At 43.2% G+C, this 21,153-nt stretch overlaps 1 long non-coding RNA gene across 6 annotated transcripts in view; it reads right to left on the bottom strand.

The window, feature by feature from the left end:
- Positions 1 to 206: 206 nt before the first annotated feature.
- Positions 207 to 21,153, bottom strand: part of LOC135374274 (uncharacterized) — a 42,072-nt gene continuing 21,125 nt past the window's right edge. For 4 of the 6 annotated variants that reach the window (XR_010416833.1, XR_010416825.1, XR_010416821.1 and 1 more), the window contains exon 4: positions 19,042 to 19,229. This is a non-coding gene — a long non-coding RNA (uncharacterized LOC135374274). Of the gene's footprint in view, positions 385 to 2,553; positions 2,656 to 19,041; positions 19,230 to 21,153 lie in introns of those variants that run through there. The other 2 variants (XR_010416834.1, XR_010416835.1) reach the window with 2 other exon arrangements.

The raw sequence follows: 21,153 nt of genomic DNA, 5'->3' as shown, positions 1-21,153 counted from the left end.
AGCTTGCACAAATCCGACATTGTGTAGCATTTAACCAGCCACTGCTGGTGGACATTCAGCCCACCAAGGTTGGTGGAGCATTTACTAACTAATCAGGGCTGGTGGCCATTCAACCAAATCACGGCTGGTGGTCCATCAGCCCACCAGGGTCCAAAAACACACCCAAACATCAGGTCTTGTTGCCCACCAGTATTTTTATTTACTTAATTTTTTTGATAGGGCGACGTTTCAAAATGCAAAAAAAAAAATGTTAATGGTGCTGTCTTGCGCCTTCTTCTTCAACTGTTTGCCATACTTGATTCTGTTCTCGTCAACTCTCCTCTTACCGTGTATCTTGAGCCGCACATTTTTGAACTTTGTTGTGAGGGAGGTTACCCAGGATTCCTGCAGATAGAGGAAGTGATCGACTGGCACAGATAGCACAATGGAGCTGACAACGGCATCAATGTGGCTGAGCAAAGGACTGGGAGAAGGAACACACAAACATCATGCACAAGAAGGAAGTTTGTTCCTCTCTAAGCTAGCAGACAAGTAAAAACTAGCTAATAACTAGCTACTGTCATCAGAGGACAATTTAAAGCTACATACATCAAACCTGTGAGTGCAAGAGAGGGATAAGTACAAAATACCAAACTTGACAGAAAGAGGACAGTGACTTCCAAAGGCTATCCCAGCTGAGCTTGCATCAGGTGACTGGTGCTTCGCATGTGCGCGCTTTGCAAAGTGGTCCTCATACTGTGTGCTGTCTGCATTAGGCATTATTTCCCACCTGCTCATTTACTATTAATAAACCTTTGTGAACTGTTTCGGTGAAGTTTTTAGACGGAAGGGCAACACAACGAATGTACGGATACACAGACAATCAAGTAATAAAAAGTATGACTTGAAGGCTTTAAATGACCATTAAGGAGGTATTTTCATATGCCAAAAGAAAAGAAAAACAGGTTAAAGGCACAGCGCGTGTGGGGAACGAACGTCTCCTGTGCTCATCACCTTTGACCCAAGTTATGCACCAAAATACCATTCGGTGGCCATTTAGAGTGAGAAACAGTTTCTTTTTTTCTGCGTTGTAGCACTGCTTTTGCAGTCTCCCTGTTCATCGTTCAATATTCAAGAATTCTGTCAATCTCGCTGACGTGTTGCTCTAGAAAGGCACAGGGCTTCTTTATACGGGGATGGTTTTGATGATGATGAATACGCAAGTTAGCGTTTTCGCAACCAGCAACATTATTTGTAACACCTACAGCATTTAGAAAGCGGATACTTGACCCATGCCACGGTTGCACCCACCAATTCATTTGCGGTAAGCTGTAGCGCTTCATAAAAGCAAAATATATTGACAGCATGCAGCATCTGAAGCCAGTATTACAAAGCTGTGCCCACGCAGTGGTCATGCGAGGTATAAAATAAAGCACACAGGTAATGAATCTGGTGGACACCTGAAAAAACCTGACAATGTGATGCGAACAGGTCATCTGACAAGGTCATGCGAACAGGTGTGGCATCGCTTTTATTCTCACCAGTTACGATGCGCGCTACTCAGGTCACAATCTTGCCTTACCCCACAAAACCGCCTCACTTGCACTGCCTGTAGCTACACTTCAGAAGCTTTTTGCAAGTCCTTAGCAATGTACTTACATCGCCAGTTCCCATTACATCGCTTAAGAATGGGTATCGCTCCAGAAGCATTGACACTACCTTTGCATACAATGCCCTACTGGGAAATCTGCGAGAGAACGTGTTCTAAAAAAATGCAGTAAGAGAAACATCTGATAATGCAACGAAAGGCAAAGGAAAATAAAATAATACTATTAAAGAATGATGCGAGCCTAATAGCAGTTGCAGAGACTGGGCGTCAACAGGGATACGTATGTGCTGACAGCTGCCATAGTCCCTTCGTAATCGTTTTGGTCAGCAGACTGCCAAAACGTTTTCCAAGGGACATTTCCCTTGACCAGTGGCTATTAGGGGTACAGCTTCAGTGTCAGTATAGACCAAGTTGGCACATATTCGTACAACACCATATGCACATGTTCAGTCTACTTGCAATACAAAATGCACATTTAACATGTGGAACACATGGTCTATTGGGCATTCACAAGTACAGCGATTTGAAACACCAACAAATAGGACGGCACTGTTGCGTCGATCATGTGGTCAGAATGACAAACAGGCCTTAAGGAAGCCGTCACATGCAATGTACATACTCCACCCTAGTATCAATGTGCAGCATGCTGCACTCACATCCAAGCATGCATAGGAATTTTTGCATGCAACTCACAGTGAACACTTGAGCATGGACTGGCAAAGAGTTTCCACTATTTGGCAGTGAACTTTCTTTGTTAGTGGTACATGAGGTCTTAGCAAAGAACCAAGTGCACCAAGGTCGGGAAATGAATAATTGACCCCGTGGTCGTCATCTGGATCGCCGCTGTTCAGTGTGAAAGAAGTACAGGAAAGCACAGCCGCAAACAGAACATGAACAGAAGGCTTAGTAAGGAAAGTCCAAGCCCAGGTACCACATAACGGAGCACTAAATATATGTCTACTTACTTTACAATCTGGTATGCATCGCCTACACTGATGGACGCTTTGCCAGAAGCCAGAAGGCATGCTCGCTTCGTCGTCCTCCTCACGTTGCCTCTGAACACGAAACTAACAATGGTGCATCATATAAATAAGCATGCAGGATACAGTGGTTCACTGTTCAATGGCGTGTCCATTACACACAGCATGACATAGAAGGCTGAAATGACGATGCTTTACATATTGTATGAAAAGACAGGCACAGGCAAAAATACATCATGTGCTGCCAACACTGGTCTGATTTTTTCTTTCGTTTTCTATGTGCGCAGTTTTCTCAACAAGGTTGATCCAGTCAAACAAGCACGACAGCTCACGCACCTCATTTTGTACATCACAGCTGCACCGAGACAGATTGCGCTAGAAGAAGCATTGCACTTAGACAAAAAGGACGAGTCGCTTTAGTTCGTCCCACTGCGTGTTTAATCATTGTATTTGGTCCCTTGCTGCCATGTCCCATTCCGGGATGTTCAATTAGTCTCTAAACTGCTGAATTGTCCCAGACAGAGAGTCGAACCAAACCCGAACCGAAAACCGTTATTTTGGATGAACCGTTAACAAGTACTGGTAGCCAGTTAAAATTCCAGTTCATATGGAACTAGGGGCAGAACTTTGCATGAACATAAAAATAACTTATTCGTCTTTTTTCTTCTTTTATTAGCTTCGTAGCCTTGCTGTTCCTTGCCAGAAATGTGGTGCCCTACAGGAATGCTCTGGATTTGCTGGAGTCGCGAAATAACGACAACAAAGATGGTAACGCAAAGCTGTTATGACTACTAATGGCTACGACATATACGTGAATACATACAGGGTATTTCAGTTAAACCCCTGGTGGTGGTGGTGGTGGTGGTGGTGGTGGTGGTGAAAGGACTTGCCGTTGTTAAACCCCTGGGCTAAATAATTCGTGAACGGGTGCACCAATCGAAAAACTTTCTTTTTTACAAGTATCTGTTCAATACCACCTACAACCTGCACACCATGTGAATGAGTGGGAGGCGCTCATTAGTTAACTAAAATTCAAATGAGTTTCATGAAAACGCAACTTCTAAAGCAAGCCGCTGTCGTCATTAAAATGGGTAAATTCCCTTCAAAAGAATTTTCTACTTTATTCTAAAATGAGTACTACCCCTTTTGGGACCTTCAGTAGACACCTATTAGAGAAACATCTGCCACCAAAGCGGGTTATTTGTTGCAGTAATTAACTGGTTTCAATTTCCTATTTTTGTCCAGCCTGGGGTGCTAGACTCGTTAAAGCATAACTAAGTTCAGAAGATGACGTCGCGCAGGAAGGAGTTTTGAACTTCCGAAGTTAAAGAAAATGTTGCCCTTTCCCGGCAGCTGAAGTTGGGTCTACCTCAGTGCCGGTCAAAATCAGTGTGCGAGAGGCCCGCCCACTGGCACGAGCGTGATAGAATGACGAACGAGAAAGCGCACCGCTTCCGTCCGCTCCGGCGAAGAGTGAAATGCAGAGTGATACATCCTTGGAAGACTTAAGGTCAAATCATACATTGTCAAATATATTTGGGCTGCGCGACCATTAGAATATTTCGGGTCTCGAGGCGCATAACCGTGTTCCGAATCGAATACAGAATTTTATGTTCAATTTTGAATCGAATCAATACTTCTGCCAAACTGAATACATACAGAAACAGCATGACTCGGGGCCTGATCCCATGGCGTCACAAAACACCCACGCAACTGGGTAATGGTAAAAAGGAAAAGGAAAAACTGTTGTACGATTCACGGAAATTGTGGACCGGGCAGTCCTCCGTCAAGTTATGCAAACGCGAAGACGAAGCACCCCGTGACACGGCTTTTCTTGTAACCTCCTCACTGTTGCTTCAGACAGCTGCGTCATTTCAGCCTTGCTGCCGCTATCAGCAGAAGCATGGAATAGGGAACTGAAGCGAAGACTACATTACGTGACTGAGTAATTAACGCGGTCGAGATTTTGCACAAAGAAAAATTGTCGCAGCTATTTTTACTGTAGTAGGGTAATGTGTTTTGTGTTGAAATTGGTTGAGAAAGCGAAATGCCCTTTCTGTTTTGGAAAAGAAAAAACGCAAAGAAAGACAACAAGAAATCAACGAAATAAAAGAAAAGTTGCGGTAACTTGGCACATTTCAGAGTTCTAGTCAGAATATTTCGCGTGACTGAAAATCGATCAAGTGCGCGCACGTCACACCAAAAGTTTGTCGATGACAAGCGCCAGTGACACCCCTAAGTAGAATTTTAAGGGCGTGCAACACCCCAATGGCATTCCTCTTGCATTTTTCAAACCTCATAACTCCGCAAGGAATTGCTAAATTTCGATAAAATCAGACTTGAATGGAAGATCTCTGGGGGTTCTAGTACTTAATGGTGCCAGAAATTTATCTTTTATTTTGGAATTTTTTTTAGACGTCAGAAATTACGTTTCGCGCTTCCTTGTTGGCGGTGACAAAATAAACAGACCTGGGGTGAGAATTTTAATCCCATTACGTACTAGAAAAATGTGTCTAAAACCGATATGCCCTGATTTTGTTTACGTCGAAGCCTAGAGTTGCTACACGTATTCTTGTGAGCAGTTTTCAGCGGATGCTGACCAGCTAGGATTTTGGCTGTGCGCGGTGGTGCCACCAGTCTTCATGCCACAGAAATTTGCGCAAGTGGGAAAAACCGGATAATTTGTCCACACTTTGTCTTTCGGCATGTGATAATAAACGGAGGGTGGACACGCCTGCCGCTCGTTATCTCGCTTCCGTGGGTGTGCTGTGCCTCAACAGTCACGGTTTTTCGAAATGGGTAGCAGCGAACCTGCCTGCGGAAAACGGAAGAGACGCAAAGAACAAGCCCTGAACTTCTACAAGAGAAGCCATCTGGATAATCTTTTAGCAATACTTGACTCTCACAAATGAAGCAACCTTTCATCGAGAGCCAGCTCATGCGACAGTACGGAAGACGTGTGTGTAGGAACGTCCGGAAACGGACTCTGTGTTGTTGAAGGGCGAAGAATTGTGGACTTCGTGCAATTGTTCAACAGGTTTCAATCGCTAGCAATCCATAGTCCTTTCAACTGCACACTTGCATACATGGAGCTAACATAAGAGAGCAGAAATGGATTGCGGAGCGAAATTACGGTGCAATGCAAAATGTGCTTGCTGAACGTCGTTGTAGATACTGAGTGCTCACCAGATAGTACGTGAGATCGTATGGACACGGCAGCTGTTTCCGGGGTGCTATCCATTGGGGCTGGGTATGCCGCCCATACTGAGCTTTGTGCAGCCCCGAACATGCCGTACATGAAGAACGGAATGTTCGCCACGTATCAAGGCCAGCTGGCAAATGGTATTGAACAGGCAGCGTGGATGATGATGGAACAGGCTGCGAAGGAAGAAGCAGAGATTGCACGGCAGCAAGGCGACGTTGACAAGGACGGGTACCCACGTATCCCTGTCGTTGCGAACGGGGCATGGGCCAAGCGATCATATAAGACAAAATACGATTCGCTTTCGGGCGTGGTAAGTTCTTTTGTGCGCTTCTGTTTCCTTTATGTAGCGATTCCTCTTTTGTCTCCTGTAAAGTGTCATCGTCGGCTTCCGGACGAAGAAGGTTCTGTACCCCGCTGTCAAGAACAAGTTCTGCGCCATCTGAACTCGGCAAAAAATCTTGGTAAGCCACCAAGCAAGCACGTGTGTTACAGCAACTGGTCAGAGAAATCTTGCAGCACGGAAAGAGCAGCTGCTGCGGAAGGCATCCGCTGCAGGGTTTCGATGTAATGCGTCAAGTACAACTGTGTGATTGCTGACGGAGACTCTGGATTGAGTGCAGAAACCACATATTGCGGAACCATATAACGAATCTCAGGAAGCTCCTCGTAGGCAAATGCGTGTCTACTGTGCCTTCAGCGATGCGAAGCATACTGAATACTGACTTGAGGCGCCTTAGGTACGGCATAACAGCGGCCATACAATACAGATAGCAGCAGGTGGAATTGCCGTCCAACCAGCGTCTGAGGCTTCTTGAGAGTGACATCCGGAATAGCCCCAGCCACGTTGGTGAGCACAGTGCATGCGCTGCACACTTCTGCGACGGATGTACATGCACGAAAAAAAAAAAAAACACGTTCGTAACTTGAAGGTGCGGTCTCTACACCGAGATCCTTGGAATACTCAGCCGTGTTGCAGCAAATGCGCGTAGCTTGCTGGTGAACGTGGACAATAATGCAGCAGAGCATTTTAGTTCTATAATCGCTAAGTTTGTTGGAAGCAAACGTATCAATTTCTGCCACAAACGGTCCTATGAATCGCGCTTGCTCGCTGCAGTCGTGTCCATGAACTCACCCGAAGGCTTTCATACTACTGTGCACAAGGTGCTGTACCACGCAAGCCCTGGAATGTACAGTGAGCAGCTTCAAAAAAGCCGTACCTCATGAGGGGCAACGAAAGTTCATCGACGTCTTGTGGCCTTGCCAAAGACACACGAATGCAATCCTACAGCTCCGACGCAGACTTCGAAGGGCATGAACCAAGATTACGGTGAGGAGGCACAGAGGCCAGACATGGATGCAGATTGTTTTGAAATGACGTGTACGCAGCACAAAAGGTGCCTTCATCTCAGCCAGGAAGAGCATTCCCAGCTCCAGGAGGACATTGTACAGCAGTCATTGAGCTTCCGATGGGAACAGGACAGACGCAAAAGGCTCCCTGCGTCATTCTTCGGCCGGGTGGGTTGGATGCTTCCGTCTACAAGCCGTGCTGGTGTTGTCAAAAGCATACTGTACAAAGCCATATATGCCCCGTCACTGCGAAATGGAAGAACCTACGAGCCCCTTGCCATAACTGACCTAGAAAAACACGAAGGGATATCAGTGAAGCGAGGCGGTCTTTTTGTGGACTGAACGCATAGCTTTCTTCCAGCTAGCCCAGATGGGTTGATTGGAGATGATGGGCTTGTTGAAGTCAAATGCCCTTCTTCGGCATACGGTATGACCACCTTGAGGCCGTACGATCGAAGAAAGTCACATATTGCACGTAACTTGACAGCAACCTGAGGCTCAAGCACACAGATGTCTACTGGTACCAAGTGCAGGGTCAGCTTCACATAAGCCGCTGAAAGTTTTGCCTCTTTATGGTTTGGACATGCAGTGGGAACATCTCCTTCGAGAGAGCTGAAAGAGATGACGACTTTTGCAACGAGAAGATGTTTGTCCACCTTCAGCGGTTCTATAATGACTACCTCCATCCAGAGCTGGTCGACCCACGCATACCACGCAGCATGCCGATCAGGGACCCTGACTACAAGAAGAAATACAACACGCAGGAGAGGTCTTCGTGTGTAACCCTTTCGTCAGACTATGTATTCATAATGCAGTGGTTCCTGTACTACAATTCCCTTTTCGTCACACAGCTCTCCTTTGCTCTGCTTGCAGTTGACCCCAATTGGGCTGTCAACATCTAATCTAAGTTGTCGGATCCAGTGACCGAAGCCTCTGCTCCGCCTGCGCTGTCATGACGAACATGAGCACATCTCCGTGGAGCGTGGACTGCGTCCCACGGAGAGACACTGTACGCCAGCTGGCATGTCATAAGAAGCCTGATTCCTGTATGTTTGGGTGTCCGTGGCGCTCCTGGTGTCCAATTGGTACTGTTTACTGTGGAAGCTTATGTTTTATATTCACCTTTTAGACTGCCGTCAAAACCCTTGTGCGAACAAATTCAGTTCTGCCACAGCTGCGACACTCCGATTCTCATAATGAGCTGTTCGTTTTTATACACACATATTTGAGCTCTTCCTAGTCGGTATGCCGCTTAACTGCACAACGCTGTATAGTTGGTCAGCTTGCTGTTCAATCGCATTTGTGTGCGGCATTTGCATCCTGTTACAGACTACACTCAAACGTTATATTGTCTTGAACTGTCCTTGTGTATTAGGACATGCTGTATGAAGGATGCGTAAGTTTCAGTGAAACAACACATCATTCACATGCCCGCTTACTTTTCTTCCAGTGAGGTAACATACTACAGGGAACAGTGCCACTAATGTGCCACAGTTAACCGTTATACAATTTTGATGTTCTTCTGCATTCGGTGTATTAAAAGTATGGCAGCCAACAGTTCACGAACTGTTCAGGAATCAAATATCTTGTAGAGTATGTGTGACTATATGCACATCTTTTTAATCTATAGCTTTAACAATGCAAGAAAGAGTGTATAGATTCGACTTTGAAAATTTCAGCAAGAAAATTATCTTTCGTGTGGAGTTTGCGTTTTACCTCATTTTGAGCTAAAAACTTATAAAATTTAAGTATGACATTTCCATTTGTAGTGCACGGATGCTATGACACTAAGAATAGGGTGACACTGAGATAAGGGGGTAGTAGTTTTTCAGTATGGCTACGGGAAACCTCGAGTACATTTTGTGAATTGGATTTACGTTTATGTGTGAGCTGTGCTGATTTGCTTATTATAATTAAGATTACATATTGTGTTTATGCATAGTGCCCATCCTCAAGGTATATTGCTTAAACAATTCTGATGACAGTTGTGTGATTTGCTTCTCCCAAAATCTGATTGCCACTTAGAATTTATCTCGTGTACGTTTGTGTGCCGTGTGTTATGAAGATTACGTGATTAGAACTGTAGACTCCGCCTGCACGTCACGCTTGTAAAATCCTCCATTTGCATCGTGGCATCTGATAATAGATTCCTTTCAACATATATTGTCAAAAGATGCTATAGAGATACTTTGAATTATACATTTGTCGTTTGCTCATGCATAAGAGTGCTAGTCCAACTGTTTGAGAAATATACATGCACTGTGGAATTTAATTCATGAAATATGATAAGTTTTCACAAAAGATTAGTGATCCTCCTTTGTAATCAAACACTGATGTATCATGCCTCTAAATTTCAATGACCGATCCTTCTCCGGCAATTCTATCGTTCGAGTGTTGAAGTTGTACAGAGTGTAGCCGGGTAAAACCTATTTGATGGTCAGCTCTGATTCCATATGACAATTCTTGCACATAGTGTAGAATATTCGTTTCCATAGCGATCATTGTTCTCAATCTAACCATGCTAAATACAAACTGTTTTCACTGTGATGCGTAGAATTCATTATATTGATGACAGAGGTTACATTTATTATTTCAGTTTGTTTATTTCGATAAATTACAATTGTCCTATTCCAAACTCGAAGTTTTCGTTTGTTGTCTTGATTGATGAGTTCGCAATGTATTATATAATGATGTCTTATTATTGGTCGCTTGAATCCAGCGTTGATTAATGCAATCGATACGTTGTCGCCGTATGTGTATCGATTCAGCAACTTGCACTTTGTTGCGACGAGCTTGCACAATCTCTTATTGATGTTTCCTTTCTTTGTATGAAGATTCTTGAATGGTGTACAAGACAGTATTAGATGAAAATCGTCCGGTGGTCCACCGCAGTTGATATGTTCGTTGAGTTCTAATAAGTGATGATACATCAGACCTTGCACAGCAATATTGAACTTCTGCTCATTCGACATCGTTGCAAGATCTGGTAGAAGAAAATAATTGCGTAGTCGTGGTAGTGGAACATATCATGTGATAATATTTTTATGTACTTTCCATCTCAATAGTTAGGTGTAATTTCAACAAATCCGTAATGAATCGTGCGATATAGACCGATTGTATATGATAATTTGATATCACTGCTTTCTTGATGAATGCAATGCCCATTGCAATTATTACAATTAGATCGGGTCTAATGTATTTCAATTATTCGTTAGCAAACCTAAAAAACTCCGCCATGATTCCCAGTGATCCTTCCGTTGTTGATACGCAGATATTTTTATAACTATTGTAGATTCGGCATACAAATTCTTGCACCTTAAATTCTGCAGTTTGTACCATGTCGACCATGTCTAGGACGTATTGAAATGCGGTGATAATGGAATCATTTCGCGGCTCTTCTTTTTCGAAGCAGTTTTTTATCACATCTTCGCATGACTTATGGTAACGAATACAAAATCTGTCCATCTCTTCAATGTAGAGCAATTGTCTGTTCTGTTTTCAAGTGCGCGTCTACTCTTAATTAAAAGCATATCTACGCTCATTTTATTGTTTAAAAATGTATTATGCTGTCTGGTTTAGAATGTTATTAATATCCACCTGCCGTGAGAATTATGGAAATTGAATTACAAATAGATGTGATGAGTAAAAAAAAAAACGTGTGCTTTCAAGGATTCCAAGTGCAAGACCGCGCTAGAGTCCTCCCTTCCCTAACTTGATGTTGGTGTTGAGTTGATGTCATCGGCTTTCATCACTCACTTTATCGTTTGAATCCACTAGTTGATTCTGTTTATTCTGTTTGTTCTGTATGTTCTGTTTATTCATTGAAAAAGTCAAGTTTCTGTACAGGTTCTGTGGTGTATTCACGCTGCTTGCTCAGAAATGATTTGTGTGAAATAATTATTGTTTTGACTTTGTTTCAGGTGTTCACTCGATTAATATTCTCTGAGTTGGGAATTATGTATGCATGATGTATTAATTGTGTCTGTTGATTTCCTCTATAAGAAAACTTTTAAATATGTCTCGCTCGCTCAGAAAGTTACTGCCTGACATAACTGAGCCTCTGTATGCAATAAGGGGATAAGTAGAAAAATCCCAAACCGAGAAAACTGCAAGTGAATATTTGGTAAAGTAATTGCAGATGAGTTTCCTCGAATAGCGCAAACGCAAAACGTGTAACATACATGCATGTGTCTACTCTACATGCATGTTCCGTTGCCATCGTTTCTGGTTGTGTGACGTAGCAGAAATTCAACAAAACCCAGGAGCATGAGACATCTCCTTTTTCTATATAACACCACACGCACAGGGATTTCGTGCAGGAAGAAACCGATTTCACGAGTCGGACTTTCATGGTGACGCCAGGATGGGCGAAGTTACCTTTGTGTAGTGGAGCAGCATGGATCGTGATTATCGTGCTGCTAAACGAGCACAATCTTGAAAATAATGTTCTGTATGGCTAGCAAAATATGACTTATTAGCATAGTGCGCACGTTTTTCAGACTACAACGCTCAGTAGCACTGCTGACACGGTCATGTGAGGTAGGGAGAACATGTTTTTCGAGTGGAAGTCGAAGTTCATTGCCGCATCGTAGCAAAATTTAAGCTACACCATTTGTATGTATGTGTAGAAAAGGGGTCTGATCTGGCTGTCCATCCCATTGACACACATGCATTTCTAATGTTTTCCTTTATTTCCGTTTCTTATCCTCCTATAGCGAGTCAGTAAATTGCAATACGGTCCTAAATTTTCTTTGACAGGTACATACTGGTATGTAGATGTCATTGCAATAAAAATACTAAAAAGGGGATAATTCGACTGATCCCCTTATTGCATACAGAGGTTCAATTATTGTCTTGTATTTGTTTCAATTGTTCACTCGATTGGCATCAGTAAAAATAATCTCTGAGTTGGGAATGCCTCATATTTCTGAGTTGCCTTTCACATATGATGTTTCTGTGTGGTTCATCTATATCGAACTTTCTGCTGCAAGATATTACAACAAATTGATGAAATTAAATTTGTTTCTCATTTTTGATTGAGTATTGTTTCTATCATTGAATAACTTCGACTTTCTCTACATATTCAATAAAAAATATTGTATCTGTACAAACGTAGCCGACTTGTACTCCACTTTGAATAGAGACTTTCATTTCAAGGAAAGAATGTGAAAAGATAGTGATCCCAGGGAATAACGCCAACCTCTATTTGCGATGTACAATAAAATATATTGCCTTTGTACTATCTTATCTGACGGATCCTGTTTGCTGGAAGAAGGAATATAGGCTGTTGGATATGAAATGGTTGGATGGTTGTATAGGAAAATAGCGCTGTGGTTGTATAGATAGAGAGATATTGTCTCCGGACTTTGAAGAAAAACCGAGTTCCCCTCATATTGTACGGTGCCTGTGTGTTGGATGCCTCCATTAATGTAAGGTTTGTAGCGTTCGTTAGAAAGAAAATTGTATAGTGTTCGACTAGATTAGCTCACGAAGATGATTTTATGATGGTTCAATGATAGATTATTTTCCTCTATTGTTGTTTTCGTGGCGCCGCTTAGAGTGTTCCTCTGGTCTTCAGCGTTAAATTGTGCTAGTCACAGTATTGGATTTGTAATGTTTCTGGTTTTGGTAGAGTGTCTCGCTATTATTTTCCTACGTGTATCTCTTGTTTATGTATTGGAGGATGCTCCGTTTAGAATGTTTCTCAGTTATACAGCATTAAAGGGACTATGAAATTTCTCGAACCCCCATACTTTTTTTCGCTGGAAACTGTTCTTCCCGACGAGCAACTAATATGCCACACATTTTTCCGGACGAAATCGCTCCACTGCATGAGAAGCGCGCGCTCGAGATGTCTCTTCCGCATTCCTCCTCTCCCGGGCACATTCTCCCGTCGATGGTGTAACTGTACGAACCGCACTTCTGTGCCCCGTTACGGCACCGGTGTTGCACAATGGCAAGTAATGCTGCGAGCCCGCTGTGGCTGTCGCCGTCCAGTCGCACATAGAAGGTCACAAGGTCTCTGGTCGCGTCTGAGGGTTGAAGTTGAAGCATTACGTTTTCTTGGTTGGAGGCGTTCGGATCACACACTATAATGAACAGCTTTTTGCCTGTGAATCGTTTGCTACATTTGAGCTGGCAAGTATGACATGTGAGCTGTACTTTTTCATCGCATGTATTCGTCCTCCGCTCTGCGGCCGTTCACAACAAGGAACTCAAGTACCTCCGTGGTTTTGAGAGTTTTGCGGACGAGTTACGTGGGCCTCTCGCGATTCACCGCAACGTGTATTGGTTGTATCGCCGTCATCAATGGAAAGTGTCTGGTGGTTGCTTGGCGTTGCAGTTATATTTACGTCAGTTGCAGCTATGTTTACATGTTGGCAATCTGACAACAAAGGAAGTGCGTTGTGAAGTGCGAATGTGATATTTGGAAGATGCCCCCTTCGTTGCTCGATTTGTTTGCACGAATTATCCTAAAAGTCTGGGTGGTCTAATGTTTTGTTTTACTTTGTTTCAACTCGTTTTCTTCGACATCATTACTGTTATTATTCAAAGCAGCTTCCCGCCTTCAGGCGATTCTGATTTACTATGCATTTATTGTTCTACAGATGGCTCTATTTCTTTCCGTCAAATGACTTGTTGTTTGCCTAAGAATATGTTTCACGCAAGAATTTCTTTATGAGCACGTCACGTATTCTGTAGTCGATGTTGAGCACGTCGTAAATCTGAACATTTAGCATTGCCAACCACAATGCCTACAGAAACTCAGCTGCAGCGTATTGTGTAAGAGTATTCTGCACATCGTATTTATTTCTGATAATTGTTTGTCATTTAACAAATTTATTGTTCAACCAGGTTTCCAATACTGTGTAATACTACCATAACCCTAAGACTGGGGGAGACAATCTCACGACACCAGTTCGCCTGCTTCATTGCCATCTTATATTATTGTGTTCCATAAGCTTGAAGTCACCAGTTCAGGTAACTGGAAAAAGCAAAAACTACCAGTAGTCACGTAGCATGCCCTATATTTTGCAATTAAAAAAAGACAAGTATTTGGTACTAGTTCAAGTAAACTGCTTGTTGGTCTTCTGGCAGAAATCTGCTTTCTCTGTGAAAGATCTGTTTCATTTGCCACCAGGACAGAGTCCTCAGCTGTGCAGGCTCCTCCGAGGGTGTGGGCACACTTGTATGTGCGTCAAAGACCAGGGCATCAGGCTCAAACAGCTGAAATGTCGACGTTTAGCTCAAATAGTACAATAACTAAGACCTAACATCTACATATACACATTATATGCTATACATGCATAATTTTTATTTTTAATAGAGCACAGGGTTTTAAGGGGTTTCAGGCTCCGCTTAGGAAGTCACCCGTAAACATGAAAGCAGATGAGTGAAGAGAAAAGAACGGATACGTATGTTCAACAAATTACATAAATATTCTGTTGAAGTATGGTTTCTAAGATCATGCTAAACGAAATGTACTTTTATCAACAGTGCACCACCTGAGTTTAGGGGCTAGACTCGGTAACTTCTATTTTCTTTTTTTTATTCTCTCTGTGCCGTAAGCGGCGGCAAGGTTCAGGGTCACGCAGATGAGAACTAACCCATTTACGCAATCCTGAAATCTATGATAGCAGTTGAACCATACGGACTGAGAGACCTTTGTTAGCCCCAATAACGAAAAATACTCATACCTTTGCGCCGTTTAGGTGGTTATTCTTTCCCCGGTGTGGACAGGTATTGTGATGGTGCTACACCTTGATTCAGACGACACTGAGCTCGTTATTCAGTACGTTGAAGAGATTCAGCGTACCCTTCGTAAATTCGATCATGCAAATGCAGGTTGCGAGCAGTTGCGACCACTGCGGCGGTCGAATTGCTTCTTGGCATCAAAAGCTGTCCGTCTTGTCACTGGGAAGCATATGACATTGGATGCCAGGCGAATATTGACATAAATTAGGGCAACCAACTATCCAACATCGTCCCGGCATGTCGACGAAAAGCACAGGATGCGCCTATGCGACTGCGATAGACTGCGACCATCGCGCGGAAGCTGCCGTCATGGAGATTTCCACTCCCGATGAACGCATACGCGGGATCCTACGGCGCATGCTCCTGGCGGGACCACGACACGTCACGATGACGTGTAGCCGAGCCGGCCGCGGTCCCGTCAAGTTGCTCGCTGTGTCTCCGCTCGGCAGCTCGCCACAGCGCGGCGCCAGCTGTCCTCCCTTCGCCGCTCCGTTTAAATTCGCTCCCGAGAATACTCCTCGCATGATGAAGGTAAAATTTTGGTTCTAGACTCGGAAAAAGGTTTTCTTTCTGATGAAAACGAGAAAAAAATAATTTCATGGTCCCTTTAAGTCTCTTGTAGCCACAGTATTAAATTTGTAATGTTCCTTGTTTTGATAGATTGTTTCCATGTTATTTTCCTGGATGTTGGATGGTGTGCAGGTTTGGTTCTCTATTAATGCTAGCTGTTGATTGTGTTGTTTCTCATTATTTCTTTTTATCTATGCTATTCACTTAATAAGAAATTGATTAATTAAAAGTTGTGTAATGTTGGAACAACATATGAAACTTAGATTCCCTATTGTGCCCGAAATGTTCATAACTGTCACAAAACAGGCGTACGCCTCCTGTCTTCAGCAAATCAGGGCAGATATCATTAGAGCAGGTTGTTCGCTAGGAGCGTGCTATGCGGTGAAATTCATTTTTAACATATCTATTTTCTGTGTTGGATTCATAAGACAAAGTAAGGTTTGTAGTGTCTCCTAGAATGAAAATTGTATAGAGTTCGATTAGATTAAGTCACGAGGATGATTTTATGATAGTTAAAATAATAGATTATTTTCCTCTGTTGTTTCGCTTAAGAATACCTTCTTTGATTAAATGTAGTGTTATAGATTTTATTTCCTCTTGTGTTGGTGTCGTTCTTGTCGTTCGTGTTCCAGGGTCACTTCTGTTCACAATGAATTACATACATCTATCGGCACTTGTAATTAAAAGCCCGCTATTGCAATCATGGTGGTCACGTATAGGAATATTTTACTTTTTATAATACAAGTTGTAAATTTTGATTGTAGTCGTATTGATTAAGAACATCTTCTTTGATTTAATGTAGTGTTATAGATTTTATTTCCTCTTGTGTTCGTGTTGTTCTTGTCGTTCGTGTTCCATGGTCTTTCAGGGTCTCTGCTGTTCACAATTAATTGCACACATCTATCGGCACTTGTAATTAAAATCCCGCTATTGCAATGATGGTGGTCACATATAGGAATATTACACTTGTTATAATACAACTTGTAATTTGGATTGTAATCATATTGATTTAAATTGGTTAAATGTGGTGTCCGTTTCTCGTTTTGATATCATATGTGTAGCTATTATTTCCCTACAAGTTGGATGATATGTCAGTTCGGTTCTATATTAATGCTATCTGTTGATCGTGTGGATTCGAATTGTTTTTTTATGTCTGCGATTTTCACTTCATAAGCAACTGATTAGTTAAATTTGTGTCATGTTGGAATATTAAATTTAGCTTCCATATTGTGCCTGAAATTACTTAAATCTATCAGAACTTGATGACTTAAATCTATCAGCAATGATGGTGGTCACGAAGAGGAATATTACTTTTTATAATACAACTTGTAATTTTGATTTATGTATGTTTTGTATGATGTAATTTTGAAGAATATCTTCTTTGATTAAATGTGCTACTCCATTTTAATTGTGATTCATTGAAATCTTGTGTGTATGATTACCATTAATAAAAAAATATTGTGTTTGATCTCTGATACCTATTCAATGCTAGTGTATCGTACCTGTAATAAGTATATTGTTTGTTACGTGTATAGTATTGTGTTTCTTCTGCTTCAGATTTTTTGTCTCGGTTTTTCTTCTCCACATAGAGTCAGAGCATAATTCCTGGCACTATTGGCATTAATAAATATATTTTCACTTGTACTTTTGTGTATGGCTATCCTTTGCATGTCTATACTTGCATGTAAACCGCCCACCGCACACCTGTTGTAGCGGAAAAAAATGTGAAGGAAGTCGGCCCAAGCGAAAAAATGGCGAAAGAAGTCGGCAGGGGCTGAGAAATACGCTACGATAAGCGCAAGCGCAGCCCTCCCCCTTCCGGTAAGCGCGCAGGCAACCCTCCGCACACGCGCCGCCCACCGCGCGCGAGAAAAATACGCGAGTGAAGTCGGCCCAGGGGTCAGGAGTCCATGTTGCTAACTCATCCCCGGTCTCCTACGACACCCCCTTTTACTACTTACACTTGCTGTATTTCAAGATGCCTATGTTTGTGTGTATCATGGTGTGTATTGCGCATGATGTTTCTCCTGTTCATTCCCACAATTACCTGCTTGCAGTCCGAAGTACTGAATAAAAAAAACGATCAGTTGAAAAGCTCAGTAGATTATTTGTCGTAGTACCCCGTACAGTTGTTCAAAACATTTAGTTATGTTAAGATAGTGCAGAGTCGCCACTTATAACTACTGTGTCTGACTTTCATGTCGACATGAAATAATACAGGCCAAGCAGTGTCACCAAAAAAGTCTACACAGAAAGATAAAGAACATCATCTGAATGTTTTAGCAGGACTCGATTTCATCTAATTATAACTTGGAAAATGCAACCCGAATCTCCCCTCCTCCCGAACCCGAAAAGGTCGGACGCACAGGTATCCATACACATTGAAGTGTTGTCTTTTGTGAACGCACGATATGTACTGATATGCACTCGGTCTTGCTGTTTTGCAGATACGTCATGACCACGTCATAACTAAACGACGGTTTATTTCTCTAATAATTTAATCAGAAGTTCCTCGTAAATATCTTCACAGAGAGTGGTCGCTATGAAGAATTCAAGAAAGAAGGTTACGACAGGACTAACAAGCGTTATTTCTCTTACTGCTACACTCCATCGAAGGTGCTTACATACAACAGAGCTTTACCCTTTATTTGGTTTTTCACGGTTCACACTTTCGTTTTCAAAATATTTTGAACGATCCTGCAGTGTATTCATGCCATCGCAAACCGGAGACACGAAGCAGCCGCAAAACGTCACTATCACTAAAAACTTCTACTATCCGTGGTCTCACATTCTCAAAAGCAAGTACGTAAATGTTCGAGGAACTTGTACATTGCTTATCGTCATCCAAAGACACCTAAACAGATGTATCTTTTACTTTTCACTGACCGGCCGTCCAACCACGATCCGAAACGCAAACATTGCGGCCGCCCTGACAGTTCAGCGTTTTCTGCTGCCGCCGCTAGATGCCGCCGCCACGCTAAATGGAGGAGGCGGCGGCAATCTGTTGTACGGGAGCGGGTTTGGAAATACGCAACCGGGATATCTACGGTTGGAAGCAGGCGTGCCACAGCTGGATAAGTGTGGAACCACCTGTAGAATGAGATACAGTACGATGAGGATAGGAGCGGCGAAAGCAGCGACAGACTGCTAACGTGGAGAGTCAGTGACCCACAGCGTAATTTCAAACTATTTTCAGAAACAAATAATGAACATCACAAACCGTAAAGTAAATAAAGTTGTAAAATGTTACAATGCAGTCCTCTAATTCCAAGACGCTCAGTTTCCCCCACTCACTGTGAACACCGATTTATGAATCCTTCCTTTTATGAACGATTTTCCGAGGAACGCCGGCGATTCATAAATCGAGGGTTCACTGAACGTGTTTGTATTGTATTTGTGTAAAAACATCTCCTGTTGCGGTCCGAAGAAGTACAGCGGGAGGGCGGGCTGGTTACTTAGCCACGCAACTTATATGTCACGAGCAATGAAAAAAAATCCTACATTGAATGTGTAATGCGTAACGTGCGACTTAATAATGCTGCACGGTAATTGCAAAGCCATGGGATAACGACACCAACGAATACAGTGTGCATACGGGAAGTTTTGTCCAACGGATCTCGTGGAATGTTTTTATTTTACCGTCAAGTGTAAGGACCACTCGTATCCGTGACCGCTTGACGTGCGACATCCAGGTGCCATCAGCATCAGAAAACAGTTGATTTGTAGCAGATGTTCCTATAGCACCGATCACTGCGAGGAGACCTCAGCGGCGAAGGAGCGAAGGCTGTTGGAGGAACAGAGTGGGAGAAAATTACGCAAAATACGTTGCGCATACATGTACTCATCTGTACTCATCTCCTTTTCTAATTTTTATGGTATCGTCCAACTTAAGAAGGAAAAGAAATCTATTCCGTCAGCTGTCAAAATATTAGTGCACCGCAGATAAGATGACTTGACACAGAGCGGTCACGCTCCCTCCTGCGCTAGATAACATAATCCATCGCACTCACTGTGCTTGCGTATTGGCTGTTAACACTGGTCGCATGACACTACTCTGCTGCATAAAGTGCGTTTTGGCGGCTGATGGCGCATGGTGACGCTGCAGTATTCTTCTGGCGCGCTATTGCGTTTCCTTCTCCCCAACAGAGTACACCACAGTGACCCCTTCGCACGAGAGCGGGGAACCCTGTTTCACAAAACCCTAAGCATTCCAAAAGGAATCCTCAATGCAGAGCAGTGACATTCGGTCAAACCCATAGGGGAGGGACTTGGCCGAAGAACCGTTACCATAAGGGAGACATCATCGGTTGGTCATGGAAGACGTTGCCTTGCGTTGGTTGCTTAACTTAGTTTTTTTCCCTAAGTTCATCGCATGTTATCTTAAATTCAGCACACTATGTGCGCATCTCACATGCGTTTGTTAAACAAATAGGCAATGATTATTTTCGGCTACATCACTTTCTAGTGTGCTGCCGTTTGCAGATCACTTTGTTATTAGAGAACTTCAACAGACCGAAAAAAAATGCCGGACCGTTTCGGTTTTGCATACATCCGCTTCCCGTTGGTTCACAGAGCAGAATGAACGCGACAGCTAACTGTCTCCCGTTATATTCTGATTGCTATTGCCCTCAGAAATGCTTGTTACATTCCTTACGATTAATTTATTTCGCAAGCAGATCAAATAAACCCTGCTTCACATCCCTGCTTCAACACGTCATAGGCGGTAAACAGCTACATCCGCGCCGTTGGCAAGCAAAGGGTTGGCGATGCCGAGCACGATCTCACGGATAAGATCTAATTGACAACATTTACTCTGTGATACCGATAGCGCTACTAACTCTACACGCACCCAGAACGGCCGCACGTACGCAACGCGATTTACAGGGCTTGCCTCGCTTCCTTCGCTGACAATCGTTCCCGCCTTCCGTACCTCCATCGGCCCGTTTCGCTTCTGTTGTGACACGTGACTTCGCAGGGTTGCTCGCAAACGGAGCAGCTTCGCTGTAGCCTAGCCGAATGAAACGCGTCTTCTAACGCTGTCCATGAGCAATGCATAAGTGCGTCCGGAGGGTCACATACGGGTATTGGAGGTTCGCATTGGCGGCGCCCCAAGTCCGTTCTCTAGAGTCTTCCTTACTGCAAGGGTCGTTCAAGGTTTACTGATACTTTTGTTTCTTTAAATACAACATAAATTTCGGGAAGGACCAAACTACGGCTCTTCCTCAACCAACGTATTTATTGTGCGTATCAAGACACCGCTGCAATCGCGGTGCCAACTCTTTGATGTCCATAACGTAAAAGCGCTAAAACCAGGACGAACACAGACACACACAACATCGAGCGCTCACTTTCAACAACTTTAGTGACATGTCACAAATTCATGTCATGTCATGTCATTGTGACATGTCAGTAAAGTTGTTGAAAGTGAGCGCTCGATGTCGTGTGTGTCTGTGTTCGTCCTGGTTTTAGCGCTTTTACGTTATGGAAGTCTATCACCAACAAGCCCAAAGGGATGTTTTAACGAACTCTTTGATGCTTTTGGCGAGAAAAAGACGTGGCTGCTGTCGCAGCCACTGCACGATATCGTTCTGGAGGGCTTTAGCTGCGGCGGAACGTCTTTCCCACAGGATCCAATTTAAAGTGTTCACACAATCGATAATCGCTTGCGGCTAAATCTGGAATGTAAGGGGCACGGGTCAAAACGTCTC

Source organism: Ornithodoros turicata, chromosome 1, assembly GCF_037126465.1.
Source record: "Ornithodoros turicata isolate Travis chromosome 1, ASM3712646v1, whole genome shotgun sequence".
NCBI lineage: Eukaryota > Metazoa > Arthropoda > Arachnida > Ixodida > Argasidae > Ornithodoros > Ornithodoros turicata.
This window is presented reverse-complemented; position numbering and strand designations above follow the sequence as displayed.